The sequence below is a fragment of the Pelobates fuscus genome, chromosome 4 (genome assembly GCF_036172605.1).
Source record: "Pelobates fuscus isolate aPelFus1 chromosome 4, aPelFus1.pri, whole genome shotgun sequence".
NCBI lineage: Eukaryota > Metazoa > Chordata > Amphibia > Anura > Pelobatidae > Pelobates > Pelobates fuscus.
The window spans coordinates 327,225,281-327,241,568 of NC_086320.1; the positions used below are offsets into that span (position 1 = coordinate 327,225,281).

Sequence of the window (16,288 nt, forward strand, 5' to 3'; positions counted from 1 at the left end):
TAACTGATCCAAGCTCCAATGTCCCTCAGCGCTGGGTCGCGGTTTACACTCCTTTGACGTCCCGCGATGAGCAGGCGCTAATGCACATGCGCGACTAATGCCGCACGCATTCAACTTCCCCATAGGAAATCATTGAATGGAAAATCTAACACTTGATGTCGTCATGCAGAGCGTGAGGACGTCCAGTGTCAGCTACAGGACCAAAGGTCCGTTTGTAAGCATGAAGCGCCTGGAAACAGACTTAGTGCTGCAATGTAAACATTACAGTTCCTCTGGAACATTGCAGTTCCTCTTCAATGAGCTGCAGTGGTCTGGGTGCCTATAGTGTCCCTTTAAAGATAGGGATGGAAGCAAATGTGCATGCTGGGAAATATATCCTCTGTATAGGAGACATGAACTGTAGGTAAAATATCTTTAAAATTGCTAAACTTCTAAAATAATATTATAATCATATACTATAGAATAATAATCATCAATGGCAAATTAATAGGCGTGCAAACTATATTGATCATATGCTGTCTCAGGGCTAATAAATCCTCAGCATTAAAGCAACAAGCCTTTTTTTTTTTTAATACAGATCTTCCCTTAAAGCAGTAGGCATGTTTCTTGAGTTGAAATCCTAATCAAGTCTGCAGACCTTTGTTTTGAACAGCTCTGGACCTTGACAATAATCAAGATAACACTTGTGGTTTATAGTTTGCCCTAATTTACTATGACATTGCCTCTAAACCTGACGGAACAAAAAACAAACATTAATGAAGCCCATGGAACAGTGAAACAGGGGAGTGGGCCTTGACAAGGCCAGGAAGTGGGCAGGTGGAAAATTATGGGATGGGTTTAGGGCAGGGCTAAGAAGGGGAGGAGTCAGGTAGTTTAAATAGGCGGCCATCTTAAGTGAGGGGCCAGTTAATCTGAATTTCACTGACCTGTTACTTGTGGCTGGTCGGCGGAGTTCTTTTTCTTTTTCTCCCTCTGCAGGTAATGGCGTCCCTGAAGGAGATTCTGGACGGAGTTCGGGCGGCGGTTCGTGACAGGGGACTGGCGTGGCTACATGAGCAGATCGGGGCAGCTGCCACCCATGCGGAGGGACCGGAGAGGAGGTCGGCGCGGAGGACCAGGCCGCCGCAGAGGTTGAGCCCGGGGGAGGCCCCTGCGGCCCGGCGGCAGAGGAGCCCTTCTGGGGTCGGCGGGTCGGCTGCCGGACCGAGTACAGCAGCAGAGGAAGGAGTGCGGCAGGTGCCATCGGGCGGACCCGCCGGGCAGGCGACAGCGGGCACGAAGCGGAGGCCACGAGGTCAGAAGGCGCCCCGTGTAATGGCGGCCGGCGGGACAGCAGGAAGAGGAAATGCTGCAACACCAGCGGACCATGCGGCTGCGGATGTCATCACCCACGCGGCCAGTGGGCAACAGACAGAGCGTCCCGGTGAGTCAACCTCCAGGGGTATCACTGAGGGGCAAAAGGGGAACGCTAACGGGGCTCCCTCAGCACAAGCGGTCCGCCAGGCATTGAGGGGGGAAGGTCAGCAGGGGATCCGAAGGGGCGGCCGGAGGGAAGGCCAGAGCGGAGCACAGTGGAATGGGAGGAGAGGGCAGCGGAGCGGGTCAGACAGCTCAGAGAGTTTCTGGAGCTAGGAAGGCGACAGGCGGCCTAACCCCGGGGGTTGTGGCGGAGTCAGACAGGGCGGCCAGAGAGAGGCCAGGCGCTGCGGCTGTAAGAGAGCCAGTGGGTTCGGCGCGATACAGGGAAGCAAGGGGTGGCAGTATAGAGCGGGGGGGCCCATCCGGCTGCCCCCAGGTACGGCCAAGCGACAGGGAAGCGGCAGTGAGGGGCCATGGCGGCGAGCGGCGCACTAGCGGCGCCAGGTGCAGCAGTGACAGGGGCCTGTCGGGAAGACAGGAGAGCAGGGACAGGAGCCATTCAGGGCTAGGCCGCAGCGAGTCAAGGTTCAGTGGCAGGGAGAGGAGGAGGAGGTCCAGGCCAGAGGAAGGGAGGAAGAGCAGGAGGCGAAGTGCATCAGGATCTTCCGAGAGGAGCTTCAGGGAGCAGCGGCGGGGAGGACACAGCAAGGGAAGTCGGATGGAGCAGAGGAGAGGAACCCGGGCAGTCGGAGAAGAGCGTAGGGAGGAAGGGCGGGTAGGGAGCTACTCGGGCAGACTACCCAGGTTGTCTTCTCCTTACAGGTCGCGGAGTAACTCACCAGCGGTTCCGAGGCGGGACCAGGCGGGCAGGAGTCGGCGACTATTGGAAGCTCCAGTGTCTGAAATGGCGGATGGAGGGACAGCAACCCCGCGGCCTGCGGCGGCCAGGGGCATCAGCGGTGAGTCTTCATCTACACCACACCCTGGGACATTCATACACTGTTTGAAGTCATTCATAGATTCATGGACGGGGGAAGGGGAACCGCTTAGGTTCGATAGGGTTTGGTCAGCGGGGGACGACAGCGGGCCTGGGTTAGAGAGGGTGACCTCAGGAGTGACAGGTGGTAGTGGGGAGGAGACAAGGAACATGGCTAAGCCCGATGGATCGTCAGCGGGGGAAGGGGTACTTGACGTGACGGGTGGGGACATTGCGGAAGCCGCGCGTCAAAATGTACATGTGTCCTTTGCGGGGCCGTTAGGTTGCCATTTGAAAGGGGAGGTTAAGGAAAAGATTGCGAAAGGGGAATTCGTGGAAATATTTTCCCTTCTTCCCCTGGAGGAATTTTTAGATTTAAAAGAGGAAGACAAGAAGGATGCCAAAAAGGAGGAGGAGGAGAAAAGGCGGAGGTATCGGAAGATACCGAAGACCTTCGGCAATTGGCTGCGGGCCTTTTGTATATTGGCTAGTGTTATTGGGGAGAAGCGGCCGGAGTGCTGCTCGCAGTTGTTTTGTTACCTTGACGGAATTGGGGACGCATACCGCACCTATGGGGGGTTGGCATGGTGGAGGTATGATGAGCAGTTCCGTCAGCGACTGGCGGCCAACCCCTCCATGCGCTGTGGATGCGGTTAATGATGGCGCAGAAGAATGCGCCCTTTCCAGGCACTGCCGGCACCGCTACCGGGGGGGCAGTGGCGGCAGGTCAAACGAAAGGAAGCTGCTTGGCTTACAACGAGGGACAGTGTAAGTGGGGAACCGCTTGTAGATTCCGGCATGAATGCTCAGGGTGCGGCGGGAACCACGGGGTCAACAGGTGTTTCAAGAAGGGTAAGTCGGCCGCAGGGGGAGGAGCAACGGGGGCAATCGCTCCCTCAGCTCCCGCTGGGGGTGTCTCCAGTGAAGGTAGGCGCGATGTTGCCTTGGCTAAGGCAATACGCTGATCAAGCGATAGCAGAATTCCTTCGGGCTGGCTTTGCCGGGGTTTTTAAAATCCCCTTCAAAGCTACGGGGCCGGGTGCGCCTTGTGATAACCTCAGATCGGTCAGGGAACACCCGGGGATTGTGCGGGAGAAATTGGCCAAGGAACTCCAATTAGGGAGGATGGCGGGGCCATTTCCGGCCCCGCCCTTGGCGAACTTGAGGTTGTCACCATTGGGGGTGGTCCCTAAGAAGGAAGAGGGCAAGATCCGTTTGATTCATCATTTATCGCACCCGAAGGGGTCTTCGGTGAATGATGACATCGACGCCGGCCTATGCTCGGTCTCCTACACATCATTCGGCAAAGCCGTCGAGCTGGTTAGAAGAGCGGGGCGCGGGGTGCTGATGGCCAAGGTGGACGTGGAGACGGCTTTTCGGCTGCTGCCCATACACCCGGACTGTCACCACCTGCTGGGGTGTCACTTTGAGGGAGAAATCTTTGTGGACTTGTGTCTGCCTATGGGTTGTTCCATCTCTTGTGCCTACTTCGAGAGGTTTAGTACCTTCTTGGAATGGGTGGTGCGCATGGAATCGGCGGGGGGTGCCATAGTGCACTACTTGGACGATTTTCTGTGTGTCGGCCCACGGAACTCTGAGCGGTGTGCTCAGGTACTGAGGGTGTTCCAGCGGGTGGCACATACCTTCGGGGTGCCGTTGGCTGAGGACAAGACGTGGGGGCCCCACCACGTGCCTTAGCTTCTTGGGACTCGAAATTGATTCTGAGCTCGGGGAATGCAGGTTGCCTAGTGACAAGCTGCGGCATCTGCGACAGCTAGTGGAAATGGTCAAGGGGGCGAGGAAAGTGACCTTGCGGGGGATCCAGTCCCTCGTGGGGAGCCTTAATTTTGCGTGCAGGGTGATCCCCATGGGGAGGATTTTTTGTCGGAGGTTGGCACAAGCAACCAGTGGAGTGCGGCGGCCGTCTCACTACATTCGGGTGTCAGCCGAGATGAAAGACGATTTGGGGGTTTGGGAACAGTTTTTGGTCAACTTTAACGGGAAAGTGTTCTTTCGGGAACCGTCGGTGTCGTCGGCCGCGATGAAGTTGTTTACAGACGCCTCCGGCAGCATTGGTTTTGGAGCTTACTTGGCAGGTAAGTGGTGTGCGGAGGCGTGGCCGGAGCCGTGGAAGGTGAGTCCTCTGATGAAGAACATGGCATTCTTGGAGTTGTTTCCCATCGTTGTCGCGGTGGTACTCTGGGGTACGGAGCTAGCTAACAAAAAGGTGGTATTCTACTCCGATAACATGGCGGTAGTGCAAGCGATTAATAGCTTGACCGCATCGTCGCCTCCGGTAGTACGCTTGCTGCGACAGTTAATGCTTGGTTGTATGTCATTCAACATAATGTTCAGGGCTAGGCACATCCCGGGGCTCCAGAATGTGGTGGCTGACTCACTGTCTCGTTTTCAGTGGGAGCGCTTTCGGGTGGCAGCGCCGGACGCGCAGGCCCAAGGGCAGGAGTGCCCGGGTGTGATGTGGCGACTCGGGACGGCCTGCTTGGAGACTGCGTGAGGAGGTCACTGGCACCGAGCACATGGGCGTCTTACGTGAAGGTTTGGAAGCTGTGGGACGAGACGGTGGCTCAGGTGGGTAGCGGCCCTACGGAGGGGCAACGCTTGGATGCACTTTTATGGTTGCTTTGTCGATTGTTTGCAGCTCAGGCGTCGCCTGCCATGGTGGACAGACACCTATCTGCCTTGGCTTTCCCGTTTAAGTTCAATGGCTGGGTTGATGATACCAAACACTTCCTGGTCCATCAAGCAGTGAAAGGATTCAAGAGGGGGAAGAAAACTGTGGACACGCGCAGGCCGGTGTCCTTTGATTTGTTGCGTGAGCTGGTGGGTGTTCTTCCGGGAATTTGCAGCTCCACATTCGAGGTAACGTTGTTCACAGTGGCATTTGTCTGGGCTTTTTTCTGAGCATTTCGGATCGGGGAGTTGGTCAGCGCGAACAAGATAGGTGTTGGGGGGCTTCAGCTCGCGGACGTGGAGGTCCGTGGGGACAGGGTGCAGCTTCAGTTGCGCCGCTTGAAGACGGACATTTTTGGTAAAGGTTGCTCAGTTGTGCTGTTTGGGTTGCCGGGTTCAGGAGTGTGCCCAGTGGTGGGGGGGGGGCGGAGTACCGGGCGTTGCGCCCGGTGGGTGACGGTTGCTTCTTTCTGCACGAGGACGGCTCGGCCCTGTCGCGTTTCCAGTTCGCGAGGGTGTTTCGGATGGGAGTGAAGAAGCTTGGCCTGGAGCCTGGGCAATTTGGGACTCACTCCTTTAGAATTGGGGCGGCGACCGAGGCCGCGCGGTTGGGACTGGGGGACGAGAGGATTAAACGCATTGGGAGGTGGGAATCCTTGCGTTTCCGATCATACGTTAGACCGGATAGGTTGGTGTGAGAGGGGCAGTGTTATGCTGTGAAGGACGGGAAATCCGTCTAATTTGGTATTAACGTATCTTTTCTTTGCAGGATGGAAGGTGTGGATCTGGGGGCACTCGTATGTCTATTGGGCTCAGAAGAGGGCTGCTGTTCGGAGAAGTGGAGCACAACTGGGTTTTCTTCGGGGAGAAGTGTCGATTTCATGGTTCGGCTTTAGGGGGTTTAGCTGGCAAAGCCTTAGTAGCACGTTGTTTCACAGGTTGGCCGAAGGGTCATCACCAGACATAGTTTTAGTATACGGGGGAGGAAATGATTTGGGACTGATTCCGCAAAGGGAGTTGGTTAGACGGATGAAGAGAGACGTCGGTCGGCTGTTGAATCTGGTCCCTGGCGTGGTGGTGGTATGGTCAGAAATGGTCCCCCGTTTCACGTGGCGGCACGCCAGGGACCCGGCTGCAGTGGCTCGATGTAGGGGCAAGGTTAACAGGGCAATGGCGAGCTTTATTCGGCGAGTGGGGGGCATTGTAGTTCGGCATCGGGAACTGGAAGACATGTTGCCGGGATATTTTAGGAGAGACGGGGTGCACTTGTCAGACGTGGGTTGTGACTTGCTCAATCTGGGTTTTCAGGAAGGGATTAGCTTGGCCCTGTTTCAGTGTGGTGGGGGGCGCACATGTCCTTAAGGGATCAAGTCATGTGCTATGGCGGAACAGGGCGTGTTAAAGGCAGGAGTTAGCTGGAATTGGGAATGGACAGGCCAAGGCCTAGGCTGGAGTAGGCCACATGGATTAGAGTGTTGGTAGGTTCAAGCTCTTCGGTGGCTACGAACCTAGGGGGTAGGGGTGTCTGGCTACACCCCTACAGTTAACAGTATGGTTTTGGGGCCTCTCTGGTAGGCCGTGTGTTACTAGTTATATGTTAAGTGAATGTCAATTATTGTTCAAAAGATAGGGTCATTGTCAGGGGTATTGTGCGGGGGGATAGTAATATAATGTTAGCTGGACAATGACCCTAAATTGTTAATTTATTTATTTATATATTTTAATAATTAATAAAGCGTGGACGTTATAATCCAACAGATAAATTTGGTGTCAGCGTTTTATTTAACCCCTTAAGGACAGACGACGGATATATTCCGTCATGATTCCCTTTTATTCCAGAAGTTGTGTCATTAAGGGGTTAAGGTAAAACTAAAAGTAGCACCTGCCGAATAACGACGGTGCATATGTCAAGTATATTTAAACTATTATCAAAATTAAAAAATATTAAAGGGAAACCCCACTGCCAAAATAGTTTTTTTAAATCACTGTTTAGAAGAAATATCCTCAAGGAGACATGTCGTTCATTATACTTTTTTTTTTTTTTTTTTTTTTTATTTGGTGTATGTCTAGAAACAGTTTGCAAAACCTGCAGATCTTTTGTCTGCAGTAGTTACGAGCCCACCCTTTCTAAACCAACTCATACTTTCTGTGGCTGTCCAATCACAAACTTCCGAAAGCAGCTCAATGAGAAGTCATTGCAAGGAAGATGCTCTGGGCAATTACTGGGCTCTTCAGGTTAACTCCACGCAGTTAAACAAACCAGGAACAACAGGACTGATTGTTTGATTGACAGCCAGGGGGTGTATCAAGGTTGAAGTGTCAATTTCTATTGACATCTTTTTGTAAAATGGAAAAAAGAGGACACACTCTTCATACATTAAGGACTAAAGGGGTCTGCAGTGTCTCTTTAATATGAAACGCGCTAATTTCATGTTTTGAAATACACAAACGTCCTGAATACTTCTTGGAAAAGCATACCATTTTTTTCCTATCTCCTTAGTTATATATTTTGGAAATATTTACATTTTAGATGGCTTAAATCGGACAAATTCGTTTTGCAGACCTGGATGACTTCCATATAAAAGATTACCTATGATTGTTTACTCTATCTCCATGCATACTGTATAGCCAAAATATTATATTATTCATGCTATTAGTCTTGGTATCAAGTAGCTTAAAGCAGTGTTTCTCAACTTTTTACGCAGAAGTACCCAAGCAGGTTTTTTTCTCTGTCTCGAGAGTAATTTCTATTGATTTATACTCCAAATGAAACGTTTAGACACAGATACTTAAGTTAATTCCAAATTGTAGAACAGACCTGATTAAAGGTAGTAAAGAATACTTTTATAAATATGAAATAATATGCATATTGTATATGTAAGGAGGAGTGTATGAACTATTATTCTGTATAAAAGTCACAAAATGAAAAACTAAAACACACATAATAGTTACACACAGAGGACACTGACACACACATTTACACACAGAGGACACTGCCACAGAAACATTTACACACAGAGGACACTGAAATACACTTACAAACAGAGGACACACTTATTGATTGACACTCACTGACTGACACACACAGAGGACACTGACACACACATTCAGGGCCGACACCAGACATTTTGGGGCCCCTAACTGAGCTCAGGGTCTGGGTCCCCGGGGGCCCGCCTCCAAAACCGCCCACAGAGACTGCCTCCTACAGACATACATGCATACAGACATACATACATGCAGACAGACATACAGACATGCATACATACAGACATGCATACATACATACATACACACACACACAGCACATTCTCCAGCCACCCTCCTGTCTCTTACCTTTTCTTTGCAGGAGGGTGGCTGGGGCTGATGAGACTGGGAGTCGGCTGGCTCTCCCTCTTCACTGCCGGGCGCGTGCTCCTCCCTCTTCACTGCCGCGCTGCGGCGGCATTTTAATTTTTTTTTTAAAGGGGCCCGGTCGCGCTATACCACGGACACAGCGCTGACCGGGCCCCTGCAGATATAGGGCTCATCGGGTGGCCCTAATTGCGCGGGCCACCCGATGGGCCCCATCAGCGTGCGGGCGCCGGTGAATGAGCACTGGCGGCAGTTCCACTGCTACACGTGGGGCCCGGGCGGCCGGGCTCCCCAGGGCCGCCGGGCCCGTGACAACCGTTATGGTTGTCACCCCCTGATGACGGCCCTGCACACATTTACACACAGAGGACACTGACGCACACATTTACACATAGAGGACACTGACGCACACACATGTATTTACACAAAGAAGACACTGATGCACACACTAACACAAAGTGGACACTGACACACACACGTATTTACACAGAGGACATTGATGCACACACTAACACAAAGTGGACACTGACACACACACGTATTTACACAGAGGACATTGATGCACACACTAACACGAAGTGGACACTGACATACACACGTATTTACACACAGAGGACACTGACACACACTTACATACATACTCATTGTCACATAAGTTTCATGAAATAACATTAAAAGTCTAGTAATCTTGTGTGAGCAAAACTAATTTATACATTATATTTAAAAAAAAAAAATGCAATATATTATGTTTTTGGAATCACACATTGACTTTGGTTTTATGTAGTATAATGGAAGAAAATAGAAGAAGTAGAGGTTTCAACATTATAGTATTCAGTGCCAAGACAATTCACACCAGCTGGTTGAGGAAAGAGAGATTTGCTTCCCCTGCTGACCAGCTCCCTGAAGGTCATCTTGATCCACTTTATAAAGGTTGGAACACCTGTGTGATGTCGGGGGTAGTAACAGCAGGATGGCCATAAGTGTTCATTATTTTGGTAATAGAAGTCTCTAAAGATTTAGGGGAAGCTAGAGACATTAGCAGCACACTAGTTTTATTTTTCCATCGGTAAAAAATATTTGTAGTTGACTCAATGTAACTGTCGCCTTTTTCAAAAGAATTGGGTCTAGAACTCACTTGTTTGGATCCTTTAAGGTTTATTGTAAGCATCATAACCACAATAGGCAGTTGTTATGATGTGACGAGTACCCTGCATGTTCTCTAACCTAAATATTCTTACAACAATGAAAACAGAGTAGGACTTCAGTGGCGATACTTTCTGAAGACCTTCCTGTTACACAGTGTGCTTCTACAGTAATGTGCGGTGTTTATAAATGTTTTAGAGCTCCACAGTAATGAAATGTGTTTAAGTATTACAGTGCTCCACTATCATAAACAGTGTATATAAATGTAAGACAGATAATATTATTTATTTATTTCTCAAGGGCTGCACCGTTCCTGTGGAACTCGCTGCCCTCCTACATTAGATGCTCACCCAGTCTCCACTCCTTCAAAAAATCACTTATTCATAAAAGCGTATCAATTAAACTGTTAATGGCTCCTGACTAATTCCTCTTCTGCAACTGTCACTAGTCTAATACTATACTTACCTTTATGTGTCATTTTACCCCACACCCTCTAGCATGTAAGCTCATTGAGCAGGACCCTCAACCCCTCTGTTCCTGTGTGTCCAACTTGTCTGGTTACAACTACATGCCTGTTCGTCCACCCACTGTAAAGCGCTGCGGAATTTGATGGCTCTATATAAATACCATAATAATAATAATAATATGTTTGTGCCACTTCTCAGATCGAGCTCTGGTACTGCCTCTGGTTAAACCTCTCACACTAAGAAGCCTAGTTCCTGCTGGGAGACTGATCTCTTCAGTAATTCTCATGCCTGATTGGGTAAAGAGATCTGTTGTACTCAATCTCTTAACTTCTAATGTGAATCTGGAGATGTTACCGAGTTCAAAGTTCCATGTACAGAAAGCACCGATTTTTAAGATCAGCTCGTTCTTGAACTTTGCTTTTGGTTATTACACACAGTAATAGCAATATACATTCTCCCTGACTCAGATCACTGTAGCTTGTTTCAACCTCCCATATAATTATTAAGCGAATCTTACTTTATTAAAAATTACCGGTGTTACTTGAAGTATCATTAAACATAGAAACATAGAATGTGACGGCAGATAAGAACCATTCGGCCCATCTAGTCTGCCCAATTTTCTAAATACTTTGATTAGTCCCTGGCCTTATCTTATAGTTAGGATAGCCTTATGCCTATCCCACGCATGCTTAAACTCCTTTACTGTGTTAACCTCTACCACTTCAGCTGGAAGGCTATTCCATGCATCCACTACCCTCTCAGTAAAGTAATACTTCCTGATAATATTAATTAAACGGATTAACTAAAGTCGTAAGACAGAAGATTTTACATCCTCTTTCTACTAGCTTTCAGGGTGTCGGGCATACGGCATACCATTGTTAAATCAAAAATATTGTCTAATATTCTCAATGCAGGCAGAACCTTGCAAGCAATTCTTTGATGATTTCTTATACCAGATACTTCCTTGTGGCATTTGTGCACAGCAACTGTGTCTAATGACGATCTAACTAAAACTACCACCCCCTCCAATACATCACTAGGTATAGACAGATAGACAGCTCATTTAGCATATTCACAGTGTCTTATAGATAGATAGGTAGACAGGCACTCATCCCAGAATTGTCTAATTATTAACATATGATAATTGATCTTTTGTGGTAGACTGCATTCTGTTTCACAGAATCAAGTATACATAAAGGAAATTAAATAAATCCAATGAATACCATAAAATCCTGCTTAAAAATCAGAAATGCACAAAATAAAAATGACAACCCATTCCCCTATATATTTGTATATATTCACTGATTTATATAATGAGGCAATTGCTAAAAGAGAGCCAGGCAGTGAATGTGTTAACAAAATAGTTTAGGGGGCTTTGTGCTTAAAAAAGAAAAAAGAAAAAAAAATACTAAAAAAAAAAAAAAAAAATCCCTTAATAGAAAGCAGACATGCTCCTTGGGGTTATCTGCTCATTTCTCAGACAACCAGCTTTGAAGTTAACATTGAAGTGAGGAAAGAAAAAGTGTGGTTTGTGGGTGAACCGTTTTCATTTTGACATTCTAAAACCGTATGGATCATTCAGTTGATTAAAGCAAGATACCCCGAACTACCCAGTACATATATTATATATGTGTGTGTGTATGCAACTTTTCTGATGGCCATTATTCCCGGTATGGGAGTGGTATGAATAGCATGTTCACAGCCTCTGTTGCTGTAACAGAATGGTCTATTCTATTTGCAAGAAACATAATAATGACAGTCAGTCAGTTATACACTTGACGAGCATTCCTATAAAAAAAAAAAAAAAAAAGGATTTATTCCCCATGTACAGGTTTAAAATCTCAGCTATTTTTGGTAAAGCTTCTGTGTTTATTGTCTTTTTCAAAGGCAGGTATAATTCTGCAGTAGGAATGTCAATTTTATCCATATTTGGATGGCTTTGATTGGCTGAGTGCATCATCACACCCATTCATCCAATCAATGCTATCTAAATATGGATGGAATTGATATTTATAAGACGGAAGTGGAAGGACCACATTAAGAATGGGTAAAGCAGGGGGGTGGGCCACTGGTGCCGCGGAAATCCCTGGATTTTGTCAAAATGCTCAAAAAATTGGGTAGATATAGAAACGGTATGGCAAATGCAACCTAATAGTGAAAACATTAGATCGGAATGTAGTGATTATGGTGCTTAGATTGCCCCGTTACATCATTACACATTTATTGTATTACTATAAAATTTTGTTTTAGGTCATTTCACAAAATAATGGCAGTATAAATTTTTATATGATTTAGATTACCGTTGATTTTTCTACCTCCCATATAATTATTCCGTGAATTTTACTTTATTAAATAATACTGAGGTTACTTGCAATATCATTAACTGGGTTTGTTGTAGAAGCTCACGAAAAGGTGAGCACAATGTAAACACTACATCTGCATGTAGTGGATATAATGCTTAGACGTCCCCTTTAAATTATCACAGATTTATTTATTTTAGATGCTCACACTCCTTGATACTTGGTACAACATGAGATGTGGTCAGTTCTTCCCTCTTCAAACTTTCCTTTATAAAGGTTTACAGTATCTGAATTTTGCAAAATTGGACATATTCCTAAAATTACATAGTAAAACCTCTACTTAACTTAAAAACTGAGAAAAGTAAAGATAAAGATCTTTAAAACCAATCTCAACTGGAACTAATTTGAAATATGAAAAAAGGCAAGATTAAAAAATAAGATTTGTAAAAAAAAAAAAAAAAAACAATCTAGAATTGTCATTTAATAACAACGCATTAGATGATAAAATATAGATTTAATTTTTTTGTAACGCACATACATGCATATACAGAGAAAGTTAATACAGACATCTATTATCCCAAAGGAAGCAGGCCTTTTAACTACTTAATGAGAAAACAACGACACGTAGCTAACCCACTATTTAGGAAACATGTATTTTCAAGAGATTTATGGATGGTATTTGCTCTTACGGAATGACTCCGATGCATATTTTAGAGTTTATAAACAAACAAATTTAGAATTAAATGTCAAATAACAAAAAGAATAGAAATGTTTGTATAATATTCCCCAAGTTTTAACTCAATGAGGACTTTTTCTAACACAGACATAGCCTTGGTTGTATGGTCAATAACAGTTGTGGTGAGCATTTACTCATCATGCATCACTAGTATTCCTCCTCGTAGACCAAACCCTTATATTGTCCCTGTTTTGTCACTCATAGTTAAGACACATGTAGGACCAAAGAGGTTATTTATTGGACCAGAAGGTAATAACAGAGTCATGACTTGCAGAGACAGGCTTAGTATGTGGGCTATGAAGCCTGCTATCCATGTATGTGTGCCTTATACCATCCGATCACACTGCGCCAATTAATGTGTGGAATGAGTGGTAGAATGGCATTACAGGGAGCGCATGTGGTCCAATCACAGGCTTCTCAAAGGGAAACCTGTGATTGGACCATTTCACCGGCTCAGAGTGGTGAGGATTGTGTTCACCCAAGCCTTATGGATTGAACAAAGCATATTGCTCAGAAATATGAAAGTAGGATTGGTTCTTCTTTATCACATTTTTTTTTTTTTTTTTTTTTTTTAAAGAGAGCACTATCTTTTACTTTTACCTTACATGATACTGCTGAAAACACCTGACTAAACACTATTCTAGAATGGGGATTACACCACTTCATGCTGCTTTATTGGAGCCATACGAGGCTCTTAATCATGTGAGTGCATAGACTATATATAACTACCTATATTTCTATTTCATACTACACTATATATTGCTACTATGCTTCGTTCTATATTCCATATATTTCAGATCCATACCTGTTAAAGAAACTAAAGACACCCATATATCCTAAGGCGGGAATTGCTCCACCCAAGCCTAAAATCCAGAGCTATTCTCAAGCTCAATTAAATGTAAATGGATTTCCACATTTATTTAACCAAATACCAAAATATACTCCACCATTGGACTTTTTCTACTTTTGTCTTACATAGTGACTCTTAGCACAATGGTTGGAGTAGCCCTTGAAGCATAGACAAAATACATAAGACAAAGTAGTCCCGACTTTGTCCTATGTTGTAAAGAGAAATAGATCAGAAAGAAAATGACATTTAAAACAAAACTAAATTAATTTAAAAAAAATAGAAAATAAAACAATAGGAAAAGGGCAAGTTTGAGGTGACAGAGCCATTTTAAATAACAAAACTGACAGTAAATTTGCTACCGAAGTTCTTTTTTCAGCTGGCGGCTCCTCTCACATTTCATCTTTTTACATCATTCAAAAGGTCATCAACTGCTCTGTTTGTGTGCCTCAATCACCAAGTATTGATCGTATCACATTGAACATGCATTAAAAAAAACTCAGCAGGCCAGCGGTGGCGTAGACATATCAAGCATAATGAATATGTGGGAGATATCAAATGTAACAAACGTGTTTTCTAAACATTGAACATCTATTTAAAAAAAAGTAAGTTGGCTATTATGTGTGCAATTTAAAGAGCTGAGAGTCTCTCTTCTTAAATGACACAAAATTAAGTCCGTTGGGGTTCTTAGGCAGCCAGGTTGTAGAGGGGCAAATCAAATTCTGAAACAGTGATCAAAGCACTGCAATAGGAAGCCAGCTGTCCCCTGCACAGAAGTGAATTAAATCTGACAGGAGTCTGCTTTCCAAATCGAAAAGAATAGGTCAGATTTCTAAACATTAATATTTCAAAAGTAAAGGCAAAGCATTTCCTCCCACACTCGGATGGAATGTCCCAATTTGCATTCCAAGTCCAATTTTCAAGGTGTTTTACACAGTCAAACCCATAGGTAAAACTATATGCCTGGCATTTACACAATGTAAAAAGTGACACACTGACAAGTGAGTACTGAAAATAAATATAGGAACGAGCTATTAAAAATGGCTAAAGTTTTGCTAAAAACTTTCCAAAGTCTCAAATTCGAGAGACTGTGCGATCACTTTCTGAGACTACGGGTTACATTTCAAAACAAAATCGACTGCTAATCTCATAAGCAGATAAAGGAAATTATTTTTACTTCTGCACTCAGGAGGCTGGGTTCCAGGTAATCTTAATAATTTAAGATATTTGAAACATTTCCAGAATCTGAATTCAGTCCTATCAGTATTTTAACCCTCTTCTTATCAACTTCATATAAATCAGAAGTATTCCATCGTATGCCTGCCGTGAATAATACATTGAAAGTCGGCTATATCCTATAATAATTCTTATTGTGAATTATTCCAAAGTTGTATTTTAATGAATATGACATTAGACATTGTTTAATTTTTAAGATTTGAGCAAAATATCACCTTTAACCATTTTTCGTGAGATGCTTGGTTTTCTTTAAGATTTTTATAAAAGATTTAGCAAATAACACAATCTAGTTCAGACAAGGGAAAACCAGGGCAAAAACTGCAACATCATTTAATTTCTCCTTTTTTCTGTATGCATTCTGTAGGCAGATTGTATGGTGTCTGGACATAGCTTAAAACGATTAAGAGGGCTCCAAGATGGAAGCACATAGTTGCATGATAAAGAAGTGTGATTTTCTACATTTCATTTTATTTTGCACACTTCACAATTTTTTTGTTTTGTTAAAAATACGTATAAATATTATGTTTTAACTGTTCGTTACATTACTGATTGTGACTGCTATTGTGGCTGAACAAGCCTATTGTTATACCATGCACAACAAAAATAAAGAATTAAAAAAAAAAAAAAAACATGGTTCATAAAACATAAAAAAAAAATACGTATAAATAAACAGAGAATAAAACTAGAATCTACCTCTACTAGGAGGTAGTGTGTGATACAATATAGTGCCTAAATAATGCGCAGCTCCACACATAATGTGGAATACCCTTATATCCACAATAAATCTTAAAAGCAAAGAAAATATATGGTATAATAAACACTGAACAAAATTATACATGTAACACTTTTGTTTTTGCCCCCATTTTTCATGAGCTGGACTCAAAGATCTAAGACTTTTTCTATGTACACAAAAGGCCTATTTCTCTCAAATATTCTTCACAAATTTGTCTAAATCTGTGTTGGTGAGCACTACTTTGCCGAGACAATCCATCCACCTCACAGGTGTGGCATATGATATCAAGATGCTGGTTAGACAGCATCATTATTACACAGGTGTGCCTTAGGCTGGCCACATGTGAGTGGTTCTGGTTATTTATTTACCATTGATTATCATTCCTAAGACCATCTACACTATATATTTTTTTCTGTTTCTTCTTTTTTATATGTACCTTTAAGTTTGTT

At 44.6% G+C, this 16,288-nt stretch overlaps 1 protein-coding gene across 1 annotated transcript in view; it reads right to left on the minus strand.

Annotated features, from left to right (window-relative positions):
* The window catches only part of HDAC9 (histone deacetylase 9), a 581,709-nt gene that overhangs the window by 100,437 nt on the left and 464,984 nt on the right, over positions 1 to 16,288 (minus strand). The gene's annotated exons all lie outside the window — the stretch shown is intronic.